Source organism: Sminthopsis crassicaudata, chromosome 5 (assembly GCF_048593235.1).
Source record: "Sminthopsis crassicaudata isolate SCR6 chromosome 5, ASM4859323v1, whole genome shotgun sequence".
NCBI classification, from domain to species: domain Eukaryota; kingdom Metazoa; phylum Chordata; class Mammalia; order Dasyuromorphia; family Dasyuridae; genus Sminthopsis; species Sminthopsis crassicaudata.
In genome coordinates this window covers 130,335,947-130,349,069 of record NC_133621.1, presented here as the reverse complement: position 1 = coordinate 130,349,069, position 13,123 = coordinate 130,335,947, and the positions used below count along the sequence as shown (strand labels likewise).

The 13,123-nt window shown below is 34.7% G+C and overlaps 1 protein-coding gene across 3 annotated transcripts in view; it reads left to right on the top strand.

The window, feature by feature from the left end:
- The window catches only part of TES (testin LIM domain protein), a 108,399-nt gene that overhangs the window by 79,256 nt on the left and 16,020 nt on the right, over window positions 1-13,123 (top strand). The window lies entirely within an intron of this gene.

Here is a 13,123-nt window from a genome sequence, read left to right as displayed (position 1 = left end):
GTGTTGTGGAATGGCTCACAGCCTTATATATTTGTGTCAGTTCTCTGTAGCTATTTAAGACCCCCTTTTTTTTTTTTTTTGAGATAGTATTTGCAAAGGAAATTTGTCCCCAAAATTGACTAAAGCAGCATCAACAGGAGAAAGAGGATTGGATTCTGGAACAAGAATTTAAATTCTTCTACATTAACTACTTGTATGACTTAGTCAAATCTTAATATTTTGAGGGTTTTTTCTTTGCAGAATTAGGGAGTTATGTACTAGATGGGCTCTGCTGAGGTCTCTATCAGCTCTAGTTTTATGATATAATTGTTAACTTCTTTATACTATCTGAAATGATTTTATGTCTGAAACTTTAAGTAATTCAAATTGCTTATTTTGCCTTTTTTTCATCATTTCTGTGTGTTGCTTTCCCAACCATTGATTGTAAAAGTTGAGAAATTCTTCTCCAACCTTTGATTGTAAAAGTACTATTTTCTTTTTTTTTTCTCTTTTTAAAAGTTATATGACCTTTATCTTTAGATTAAGTATGTATTGTAGGAAATTGTGATGTACTGTATAAGTGCTACAAACCTTCCTAATAAAAAGTAGAGAGCTTGGAGTCAGGAAAATTTGACTTTTCTTTTGACCCTAATCTGCTGTGGATTTGGGCAAGTCACACAACCTCCCTAAGGCTTTTTTCCCTGCATCTGCAAAATTGGGATAAAAACACCTGTAATACTTATCACATAGGCAGTTCATAAGATTCAAAGGAGAGAATGCTCTCGGGCATTTTATAAATGTTAGTAGCAGTCATGGTGACTTCTTGTTTCTTTTAATATTTATTCTCTGCTCAGGATTGAATGTTAATCTAATTCTTGTACCATTTCTAAATATATGTTTGAATCATCAGTTTGCATAGAATTTACTTAATAGATTTCTTTGTTAACTGCTTTTCTGCCTTCCACCTGGATATCACCTCAGGTTTTTGTTTTGTTTTTTGCTTTAGCTTTTTGGTAAAGTTGAAGTTCAGAGCCACCACTCTTACAATTTAGATGTCACTTTTTACTCATTTATTATCCCTTAATACTTGAATTTAGTTAGTAACTTTTATATAGAAAAAAAAATTAGATATATAGAAGGCAACATCCTTATTTGATCACAGAAATGATACATGCAGGTACAAAGGTCATCAGACCCATGGGATTTCAACCAACCAGCAGGAAATAATATTTAGAGTACCATTTCCCAAATATATGTGAATAATACATGTATAATAACTATCATGTGATACTCTGAGCACTTTGATCTTATTCTTCCTGATGTACTACCATTCCAAGAGATAAGGAATAAAGCTCTGCTGTCCACAGGCAGGAAACTTCAAAGTTTAATAAGAAGATAATGAAACTGATTATTTGAACAATGTCTACCAAAACTTATATATATATATATATATATATATATATATACATATATATATATATATATATATATATATATATATATATATATATATATATACACTAGTGAGTTGTACTTTAGGAGTGCTACTTTGGCATACTACTAACATATTCTCCTTAATGGCACCATTTCTTTAAATAGTTGGGCTTCCCTTAATTGGCCACGTGTTAACCATTATCAAAAAGTTCTCATTATTTTATTTTGATCTTACTCATCATAAGTTCAATTTTAAAAATTTACTTTTGCCAAAGTTTATTTAAATGATCTGGCTATTTCTGAAGATTGAATTCACCTTCAAAGGAAAACTTGACATCAGTGAGGAAATTCAAAGTATGTGATATGACAAACCTGGATGCCAGGTTTTGACAGCCCTCTTATTTCCCCACAGAACAAGAGTGTGGTAAGTAGAGGAAAATTGAATCATCAGATCACAAAATTATAGTGGTAGAAAATCATGTAGAGATAATCTAGCTTAAGTTCCTCATTTTATAGATGAGGCAAAGTCAATTATTTGAGGTCCTCAAGCTAGGACTATATTACACATTTCCTGTTTTCTACTATTCTTCCCATTATACCAAACTTCTGCCATTAAGTTTCTTTGATTCTCTGTCTTTAGATCTGCTTAAGAATTCCCAGTGGTTTGGGATCTGTGGGTAGATTTTCAAGATCTATTGGGTAAATTTGTATTCTAAGCTGGGTACTACGGTTATGCATCCTTGGGGACGTTTTCAACCAAAATAATCACTGGAGAAGGATCTGCAACTGGAAATGGTAGCCCCTCCCTTGTGTCACTGCCTCCCCCTTCCTTGTTTCTCATCCTTCCATCTAATGATTTAAAGACTTTGGGGAAATAAAAAAGCAGGTCCTCCCTTAGGAAGCTGTGCAGTATGGTGGGAAATGTACCTGATCTGGGGAATACTGAAACTGATGTCTCTGAGGCTTCCAAGTCTTGTGATAATGAGCAAGTCATTTAATTCTCTACGTCTCAGTTTCCTCATCTGTAAAATCAGGATGAAAATATTACCTATATTAACAACTTCAGAGGATTGTTTGAAAGGCCAAATGAATTAATGCTTAGTTTTATTATATATTTTATTATTGTTGTTACCACCAGTACTATTACTTATAATCAAGAGATTTCATTGTATCCTATCCTTCCACTGATGTGGAGAATTACAAGGTAGCTTCCTAAAAGTTGGGGGCCTCTGATGGATATCTACTAACAAATTATTATTGAATTCTGAGCATTTACAAAATAAACACTATGTAAACCAAATAAACACTAAAGTAAAAAATTCTAAAGTTATATATTCTTATAAATGTCTAAGTATAGTCATCTCAACTATAATTAATGTGAAGTTCTTGGAATTATTAATGGAACAGTAAAGAGTTCCATATCATTAGAGGAAAAGTTTGGAATGTAAAATATACTTTGGTTCAAACTGGTTTTGATTGGTTTTCAGAAGACCAAAAAACTCCACATCCAAAAATAGATGAGCACATGTGTTTCTGTCAGGTTTAGTAGCAATAACAAAGATTTCTAGCCATATATGTATATGCTTATTACCAAAAACTGTCTCCTAACTATTTAAAATTATAGTTTGCAACCATGACCTGATTAGATTAAACCAATGTTAATGTTGATAACATTTCAAGGACCTCCTTTCTTTGAATTGAAGCTCCATTTACTTGTCTCGGAAAAGCTGTTGCAGAAGTTGTCTTTTTTGATACTAAGTATAAAACAGGAGAGGAGGAAGAATTACAACTAGGTGACAGAGTGCATCCAGAACTGGACAAAGTGAAGAAGAGTTGAGTTTGAATGCTCTTTCAGACGCTAATGATGTGACCCTGAATAAGCACGTAGCCTCTTTGTCTCTGTTTCCTTATCTATTAAATGATGATAATAATAATAATAATAGCATGTACATCATAAGATTGTTGTGAGGATCCAATGAGATACCAAATCTTAAAGTGTTATTTTTTTGTTATTTAATTTTGTCTGCCTTTCCCATTTGGGATTTTCTTGGAAAAGATACTGGATAGGTTTGCTATTTCTTTCATCAGCACATTTTATAAACGAAGGAACTGAGACTAATAGGATTAAATGACTTACCCCAGTTCACACAGCTAATAAATTATCTGAAGCTGGACTTGAATTTCAGATCTTCCTGACTGTAGACCATGATCTCTCTCCACTGTACCACCTAGCTATTATTTACATGTTAGCTATTACTACTACTATTACTGCTAGTATCGCTACCATCATCACAACCACTCCAGAGTAATACTTTATCACCCCTCTGATTTTAAACATTTATATAATATTCTATAAAGGTAATAGTCATTTACTCTAGATTTTAGTATTTTGTTACAGTACTTAATTAATCACCAGAGTGCTCTCTGAATGTGTGTATGTGTGTGTATTTGTTTTGCAAGGCAGTCTGGAATAGGAAATAGAGGGCAGGTCTTGAATTCAGGAAATCTTGGGTTCCTTTCCTTCCTCTCATACAAATAAGTTGTGGGATAATGTGCAAAGCTCTTAACCATTCAGTGGCCTGGCAGCTTTCTAAGACTATAAGCTAAAGATCAGTAAAAGAAGCAAACATTTATTAAGTTATGTCCTCAGGTACTAAAGATTCAAAAACAGAAGTGGTGCAGTCTCTACTCTCATGGAGCTTATATTACAAAGAGGGAAATATATGTACAATATAGATATCAATATAATTTTAATACATAAAATGTTCATTGCAAAGAAGGAGAATATGTGCATATGTAATTATTATATTTTCCATTAGCTATAGGGCAATGGATGAATATCTAGGTAGGTAAGGCAGGTTGAAAGAAAGAGAGAAAGAAAGAATCTTTGTAATTATTATATTTTCCATTAGCTATAGGGCAATGGATGAATATCTAGGTAGGTAAGGCAGGTTGAAAGAAAGAGAGAAAGAAAGAATCTTTGGAGGGAAAGATACTGGATACTGGATAGGTTTGCTATTTCTTTCATCAGCACATTTTATAAACAAAGGAACTGAGACTAATAGGATTAAATGACTTACCCCAGTTCACACAGCTAATAAATTATCTGAAGCTGGACTTGAATTTCAGATCTTCCTGACTGTAGACCGTGGACCAGGAAGGAACTCATTTGGAAGGTGGATTGATGCTAAGCTTTGAAGGAAATCAGGGAGAACATCCTAGGGGTGGAAGAATAGCCAGTACAAAATCATGGAAATGAAAAAGAGAATGAGTTCAAGAAATAGTCATTTCGTTTTTTTTTTTCCTTCTTAAATTATAGTTTTTATTTACCAGATATATGCATGGGTAATTTTACAACATTGACAATTGCCAAACCTTTTGTTCCAATTTTTCCCCTCCTTCTCTCTGCCACCCTCCCCCATGGCAGGTTGACCAATACATGGTAAATATGTTAAGTATAAATTAAATGCAATATATGCATACTTGTCCAAACAGTTGTTTTGCTGTACAAAAAGAATAGGACAATTAACCTGTGAAGGAAATAAAAAATGCAGGCGGAACAAAAATAGAGGGATTGGGAATTCTATGTAGGGATTCATAGTCATCTCCCAGAGTTCTTTTGCTGGGTGTAGCTGGTTCAGTTTATTACTGCTCTATTGGAACTGATTTGGTTCATCTCATTGTTGAAGAGGGCCATGTCCATCAGAATTGATCATCATATAGTATTGTTGTTGAAATATACAACAATTATCTCCTGGTCCTGCTGATTTCACTCAGCATCAGTTCATGTAAGTCTCTCCAGGCCTTTCTGAAATCATCCTGTTGGTCATTTCTTACAGAACAATAATATTCCATAATATTCATATATCACAACTTACCCAGCCATTCTCCAATTAATGGGCATCCACGTAGTTTCCAGTTTCTGGCCATTACAAAGAGGGCTGCCACAAACATTCTTGCACATACAAGTCCCTTTCCCTTCTTTAAGATCTCTTTGGGATATAAGCCCAGTAGTAGCACTGCTGGATCAAAGGGTATGCACAGATTTGATAACTTTTTGAGCATAGTTCCAAATTGCTCTCCAGAATGGCTGGATGTATTCACAATTCCACCAACAATGTATCAGTGGGCCTGTTTTCCCACATCCTCTCCAACATTCTGCATTATCTTTCCCTGCCATTCTAGCCAATCTGACAGGTGTGTAGTGGTATTTCAGAATTGTCTTAATTTGCATTTCTCTAATTAATAATGACTTGGAGCATCTTTTCATACAGCTAGAAATAGTTTCGATTTTTTCATCTGAGAATTGTCTGTTCATGTCCTTTGACCATTTATCAGTTGGAGAAAGTCATTTTCTTTTTTTAAAGATCTCAAAAAATATTTTCAAGTATAAGAATAGAGATTACAACTAGATCAGGACAAGATCTATGGATTTTCCTGGTGAAGACTTCCTGGGTGAAGAAATTCCCTCTGTGAATTCATTATGGACTTAGACTAAAGGAGAAATGTCTTATTCCTTACTATTTTGAGAGGTATAAAAATCCTTTGCTGCCTAAATCTGATTAAAATATAATTGGGAAATGTTTAATAAAATAAAACTAAAATATAATGAAAGACAATTTTTATTTGTGGTTTTTTAAGTCAATATGTTGCTGACAGGAATCCCTTTCTTGCTGAGTTTAAAATCAACGTAGAGGAGGCTTGGCCAATCACACAGCAAATGCCAGAGACAAGATTTGATCTTATTTCTCTGACTTTCGAGGCTACCTTTCTATCCAGTGTGTACAGCATTGTTTGTCATATATAAAGCCTTTCAGTGTTAATTTGAAAGGGTTAAAATTTAAAATAGAAGCCTCTATATCTCATATCTCAGATCTAAGTACTAGACTTTTCCCTTCTGTTGTTTACAGTATAAGATTGGAGCTAAAAAGGATTGATTCCAATTGTCCATCCAGCCAGTGCTGTTCTGTTTGTAATTACCTTCTACCATTGCACTGTAGGCAGTAAACTGCCACAATCTGAAAGGATCTACTATAACCAGACCCAAAATCTTAAGAGTGCACATTCAGCCAAGGTTATGCTACTTTCTCTTTCACACTGGGTTTAAGAAAGGAAAATATGACTATTGGCAGAACTTATAGATTAATTTGTATATGCTTGACAATATATTTTAAGTTACAGTTTTTTCCTAAACTTGGTGAACATATTCAATATGTGACTGACTGAGGGCAGAACTAGTGGAGATAGCTCTTGGCAAGGGAGTAGTGTTCTACCAGTCACTATTCTTAGAAAAGCAGATAGAAAGGTAGAGGAGATGAAATTTAATATTCTAATCATCCAGTATGACCCTAAACCTCCTAGGCTCCAAGTGAATTGTCCTCTTACTTTATTTCCTTCCATATAACTTTAGGCCAAGGTGCATTTTTGTGATTTCATTTCCGCTTTTGATACTCATTGTAATTAATCTTATCTCCTGGGAGCTAAAACTAGCCAGTATTTTTATTTGCTTCTTCAAGGTTGACTTTTACTAGTGGGCAGAAAGGTGTAACATATTCCTGTTTCACTGGGAAATATATAATGTGTCACAAAGAGGTATTTTACTTTTTGTTTTTTTAATAACTGCTTCATTACTTCATTTTTTTTTAGGTTCTTTAGACTGATTCTCACATCACAGAAAAATACTTGCCTTATGAGTCAAACTAGCTAAGTAGCTAGACTTGCCTTGAGGTTTTTCTGGCTACAGAGAACTTACTAGAGCTTGCAGATAGCTTTCTGGGGTCACCCCAGTGGGTAATATCTTAGGACAAAAATCCTTTATTTCCAATTTCCTTCCTTCCTCTCTCATATACATATTACATATGCCTAAATATATATTTTACAGAAACTATCTGATACTTGTTATATCTTGTTGATATCTTGTTATATTTGGGTATTCTATAAACAAGCAAGAATTATTTCATTTAGTAAAACTTCATTTTCATGCTTGACATCATTTCCAAAATTTTGCTTTTCATTCTTTATTATGTATATATAACCATACCTTAAGTAACAAAATAACTATTTCTGTGTTTTAATGGCATCCATGGGGATTTGGACACAACCTTACGATACCCTATCCTGATTCCTATTATAGGATCTCCTTTGGGGCAACACTTTTGTTGACTATGTCTACTTCTTAGATAAGAAGTCTCTTTGACAAAATATTACATATTTAAATTTTTGAAAAACTTAAAAGCCTGTTTGTTTTTATGCTTTCTCTTCAGAGAAACAGTTTTCTATCAGGTTCAACCAAAAATGTATTTAAACAGCATAAAAAATCCCTCCCTGAGCGTTTGTAAAGGACAGGAGAAAATGAATAGAAACCTCAGAAAGAGAACTTGCACTTTTTTCCACTAGATGGGAGTGTATGATAACAGCCATGAGCAAGAAATCTTTGAGAACCAAATTGGCTTGTGCTGACTGTTTGGAAGCTATTTGCAAAGTTTAAAATTCAAACCAATGTTGTGTGGATAATAAAAGTAATTTGTACTCTCCCTGGGGACTTGAAGTTCTGAATTAACTGTTTTACTATATTTGCCTTGCTTTAAGGCAACACTATATGCAAAAAGGCAAACTTATAAAATGAGAGAAGAATAATAGGAGAATAGAATCAGAAGGGCTGAAAGTAAGGCAACGGAACTCTCTGGGGTTTTTTTGTTTACATGAAAAAGGACTAATCATTCATGCCCTAGCTAAATTCATAAGATTGTCTATCATTAGAATCATATGAAATTATATCAAAGGCTGTTTTTCTCCCCTACTCACTACATAGACATTGTTTGTTATAGAACTACATAAAATAATTTGTGTAGCTTTCTAAAAATGTGATTTTACATGCACACTGGAAAATAGCATTTCCAGTAAGTTAAAATTGAAGAACAACTATATCAGTGACCCTAAGCTAAATTTGAAATGTTTAGCTCTATCATATTAATATTGTCACAGTTGTGAGGTCTGATCAAATCACTCTATTGAGAAAGCTTCAGTACTTCCCAACTGCTTCTAAGATAAAATGTAGATTCTTCTTTTTGACATTTTTAAAGCCCTTTAAAGTAAGGATTCTTTTTTTTTTTTTTTGATTTTTAAAATTAATTTTATAATTATAACATTTTTTGGCAGTACATATGCATAGGTACTTTTTTAACAACATTATCCCTTGTACTCCCTTCTGTTCCAAATTTTCCCCTCCTTCCCTCCACCCTCTCCTCTAGATGGTAGGCATTCCCATACATATTAAATATGTTACAGTATATCCTAGACACTATATATGTGCAGAACCGAGTTGTTGTTGTTCTTCCTAAAGTAAGGATTCTTAACTTGGAGGCCATGGACAGATTTTAGCAGATCCATGAACTTGGGTGGGAAAAAAATACATTTTTATTTTCACTGACCTTTCACTGAAAGTTAACACTTCCTTAAACTTTTTTTTTTTTTTTCTTCCCTGAGAAGGGGTCCACCTAGCAATTTTACCAGACTGCAGGGGGATGGGAAGGTCCATGACACAAAAAAGGTTAAGAACTCTGACTTTAAAGATTATTTTCTATCTTCCCAGACTTTTCACATTATTGTTTTTCAAACATACTGTATTCTATCTCTAGACTTAGAATTGGGACTCACTGAGAATATTTTGGACTTTATAGGTTAGGAAACTAAGGCCCAGACAGATGATATATGGTTGGTTTTGTTTCACATAGGAGCAAGGCGGTATCATGGAGGTTTGGTTCAAATCCTACCTCTGACAGTTTTTCCTTGTATGGCTGTTATGGGCCAGAACTGTGAATTTGAAACAAAGGATTCTTACAAGGTACTAATAAGTCAGTGGAATTGATAGAGACAGTAGTTATCTAATTTAGCATGGTTCAGTATGATTGTTTTAATCCTACAAGGAGATGTTATGGGCCAGAACTTGAAACAAGGTACTAAATGGAATTGAGGAGACAGTGGTTAAATCTAGTTTAATTTAATACTACAACAAATAATGATTTCCTAGTGATATAATGAATGGTGTTTACTCAGTGTAAGCAAGAAGCTCTCAGGGCCAAAAAGACAAGCGCACTAGAAGCTCTCGGAGGCTGAGACAGATTCATTCCTTTGTCCACCTTTGTGGTGGCTGCAGGCTGAAGGACAAACCTTTGGATTCAGAGACATTTGGAGAGATTTGGAAGGCAGAGAAGGAGGCAGGAGCTCAAGCTCTCAGAACCAAGGAGAGAGATAGGCCTCTAAGAAAACTAGCCAAGCCCCAAGTGAAGGAGATAGGACTTTGAAGGAGACAATAAAGGATTTGGACTTTAGCCCCTGGCTACTCTTGTGGTGATTACTGAACTGAAATGAAGGCTGCTCCCAGAGACCCCAAGAAAACCTCAACAGAGAACATTACATTTTAGAGAGAATATTACATGTGACCTTGGGTTTTAACATCCCTTGTCTCATTTTCTTTCCTAGTCATTCAGTAAATGTTTATTAAGTGCCTACTATATGCCAGGTATGGGCATAAGGCCAGGTAGTTCAGTGGATAGAGTGCCCAGCCTAGAGTCAGGAAGATTGATCTTCATGAGTTCAAATCTGGCTTCAGATACTTACTAGCTATATGACCCCAGACAAATCATTTAATCCTGTTTGCCTCAGTTTCCTCATCTGTAAAATAAGCTGGAAAAGGAAATGGCAAACCATTCTAGTATGTTTGCTAAGAAAGCCCCAGACGAGATCATGAAGTCAGATATGACTGAAAACTGAAATGACATATGTCAGACACTCTGCTAAGCACTAGGTATGGTTTGTAAATAGGGGAGGAACACGATCACACCTCTCTTTTAAGAAGATGATTTTACCAGCTTTGTGAAAGATGAATTAGAAAGAGGAAAGACAGGAAGTAGGGGAAACTAATTGGGAGACTATTATAGTTCTATAAGAAATGATGAGCAGGCTGATTTCAGAAAAGCCTGTGGAAAACTTACATGATGCTGAGGGAAGTGAATAGAACCAGGAGAATACCATTATATGGTCACAGCAAATGATGATCAACTATGATAGTAGACTTAACTCTTCTCAGCAGTACAGTAATCCAAGACAATTCCAATAGACTTGGGATGGAAAATGCCATCCCACATTCAAAAAAAGAACTAGAAGCGTACTATTTTCACCTTTAAAAAAAATTGTGTGGATTTTCTTTCTCATGGCTTCCCTTTTGTTCTGATTTTTTCTTCATATGACGACTAATGGAAATATGTTTAAAATGATTATACAGCATAACTTATATCAGATTGCTTGTTGTCTTGGAGAGGGGAAAAAGGGGAAGGACAGGAAAAATTTTGAACTCATAATCTTATAAAAAAAATGAATGGTGAAAATGATTTTTACATGTAATTGAAAAAATGAAATACTACTGAGAAAAAACAAAGGTATCAAACATTTTTTAAAAGAGGGAAAAATAGAGACTATTATAATAAACTTGATGGGAAGCAGTGAGAACCTGAACCTAAGGTAATTATCATGAAAATGATGAATGCAAGAGATTTGTGCAGGTAGAATCAACAAGAATTAGCAGTTCTTTAGACATGTAGTATGAAGTGGAATTGGGTTAATGGTGTCTGAGTTGCAAACTTCAAGGTTGTTTCTATAGCGGAAATAAAGAAGTTTGAAGGAAGAGCAGTTTTAGGAGAAAAGATAATGAGGTTTACTTAGGAAATTTGGTATCTTTTTTTTTTAAATGTAGAATCTTACTATTTTCATTGTAAAGGAGCGACTAAGAAGAAATGTCACTAGGAATCTGAGAATAGCCTTTATTGCTCCCCTCTGTAGTCCTTCTGCAATAGGCACTTTCCTGTTATTCTTTGCTGTCACTAGTTTTCATCAGGGACCCAAGAAGACTTTCATTTCTCTCCTACTTACTGGACCAGAAAGATACCTCCCTCTTTTAATGAGACAGTTGATATTTTAAAAGCTCTTCTAGGAAAATAAGCTCAGAAAAAAGGTCGTTTCTCAAATATACAAAGCTAGAGAAAAGATTATTTAGTTAACCCTGACTGATCCTGTATAGTCCCAATGTCGGAAAACCTCTTGTTGACCTTGACCTGTTTATATTTCCAAGTCAGTGGTCTTACCTTTCCTCCCTTAAATGAAACAAAGCTTCTTCATCACTTAGCATGGCAGTATAAGGAAGGTCCATTGTACACGATGCCTGATGGCAGTTCTGCTTTAAGCTTCTCCTTCTATACTACAGGGTAATATAAATATGCACCTCACAGTGTTATTTTGAGACTGAAATGACACAGAGCACAGCTAGTACATTGCATACCTATGAATGAGATCATCATGTAAAATGCTTTGCAATTTTAAATGATTATATAAGCCTGTGAGGTGGGCATGGTGGTTTGTTCAATGATTTTCTTCAGGTTGCATGATTTTTTGACTTCATAATGCGCTGAGTCCCAGATTCTACTTCTGGAGTAACTTCTGAGACTTTGCATAGCTGGAATAAATGATAGTCTATCTTTCACAGTTGGTTAACATTTTCCAATTTTCCAGGTCTTAAAAGTACACATCTCTCTATATTCTCAGATAGAACCACTGAGCACTAGTCTCATCTGGTATATCTGGTGTGTTGTATTCAATTCTGAATACCACATTTTCATAAGAACATTTTTCTTATTATTCAGAATAAGTAAACCCATATGGTGAAAGGATATTGAGGATGTCATATATGGATCTGTTGAAAGAATTGGATATACATAGGCTGAGGAAGAGAGGATGCAGTAAGGGCATCTTGATAGTTGCCTTCAAGTATTTGAAGGGCTACCATGGGATAAATTTGTTCTTAATATTTGGCATTTGGGGGCAGAAGCAGGAGCAATGGAAGTTTGAAAAACATCAATATAGGTTTCATATCAGAGTGAACTTTGTAAATAATTAGAGCTGTCCAAAAGTTAAATGGGCTACCTTGAGACAGATTTAAGTTTCTGCTTCATGGAGATCTTCAAGCAGAGGCTGAATGACCACTTGTTGGGTGTTATATAATAGGGATTCCTTTTGTTGTACCTGATAGCCATGGTATTCCTTTCCAGCTACCATACTCTGTGAGTCTTTTGTTGACTCATTCCAGGCTGCTCTTAGTCTTCTATAGCCTACCTTCTCAAATTATGTAGCCCTTCTTTTTTGGTAATCATTATTTAAATATGAATTGACAAATGGTTATTTTCACAAAAAAAAAAAAAGGTTATTTTAGTAAAAGGAAACTCAATGAAGAACTTTTTAGGCAAGTTGCAAAATGTTATTATGTATTATAAATTACAGAAGAGCTTTGAGGACTCTTGCTGTAATAGGAATATAATTTCTAGATTGCATCCAGTTGCTTGGATTTTTCCAGGGATAGGGATTTAGAAGTATTAAGGGGGCAAGTAGTAATTGACTTCAGTTGAATGTGATTTGTATGCAGAATGAATGGCCTAATTGTAAAGTTTATTTGTGTCTTTGAACTGAAGGCCTCAGGTACTAGAATAAATATAGGAAGAGAAGTACTATTGGAAAAGAGATGAGAATACAGGGGTTTTGGTATTAGGAAGACAAATCTTCTTTTTTGCCCTTTCTTGGTGGCAGCCAAATGTTAACCTGAAAATAGAGAAAGGAATTATAACTTTGGGTAGAATCATTTTTTGTTTGGGATGAGACGTGTTAT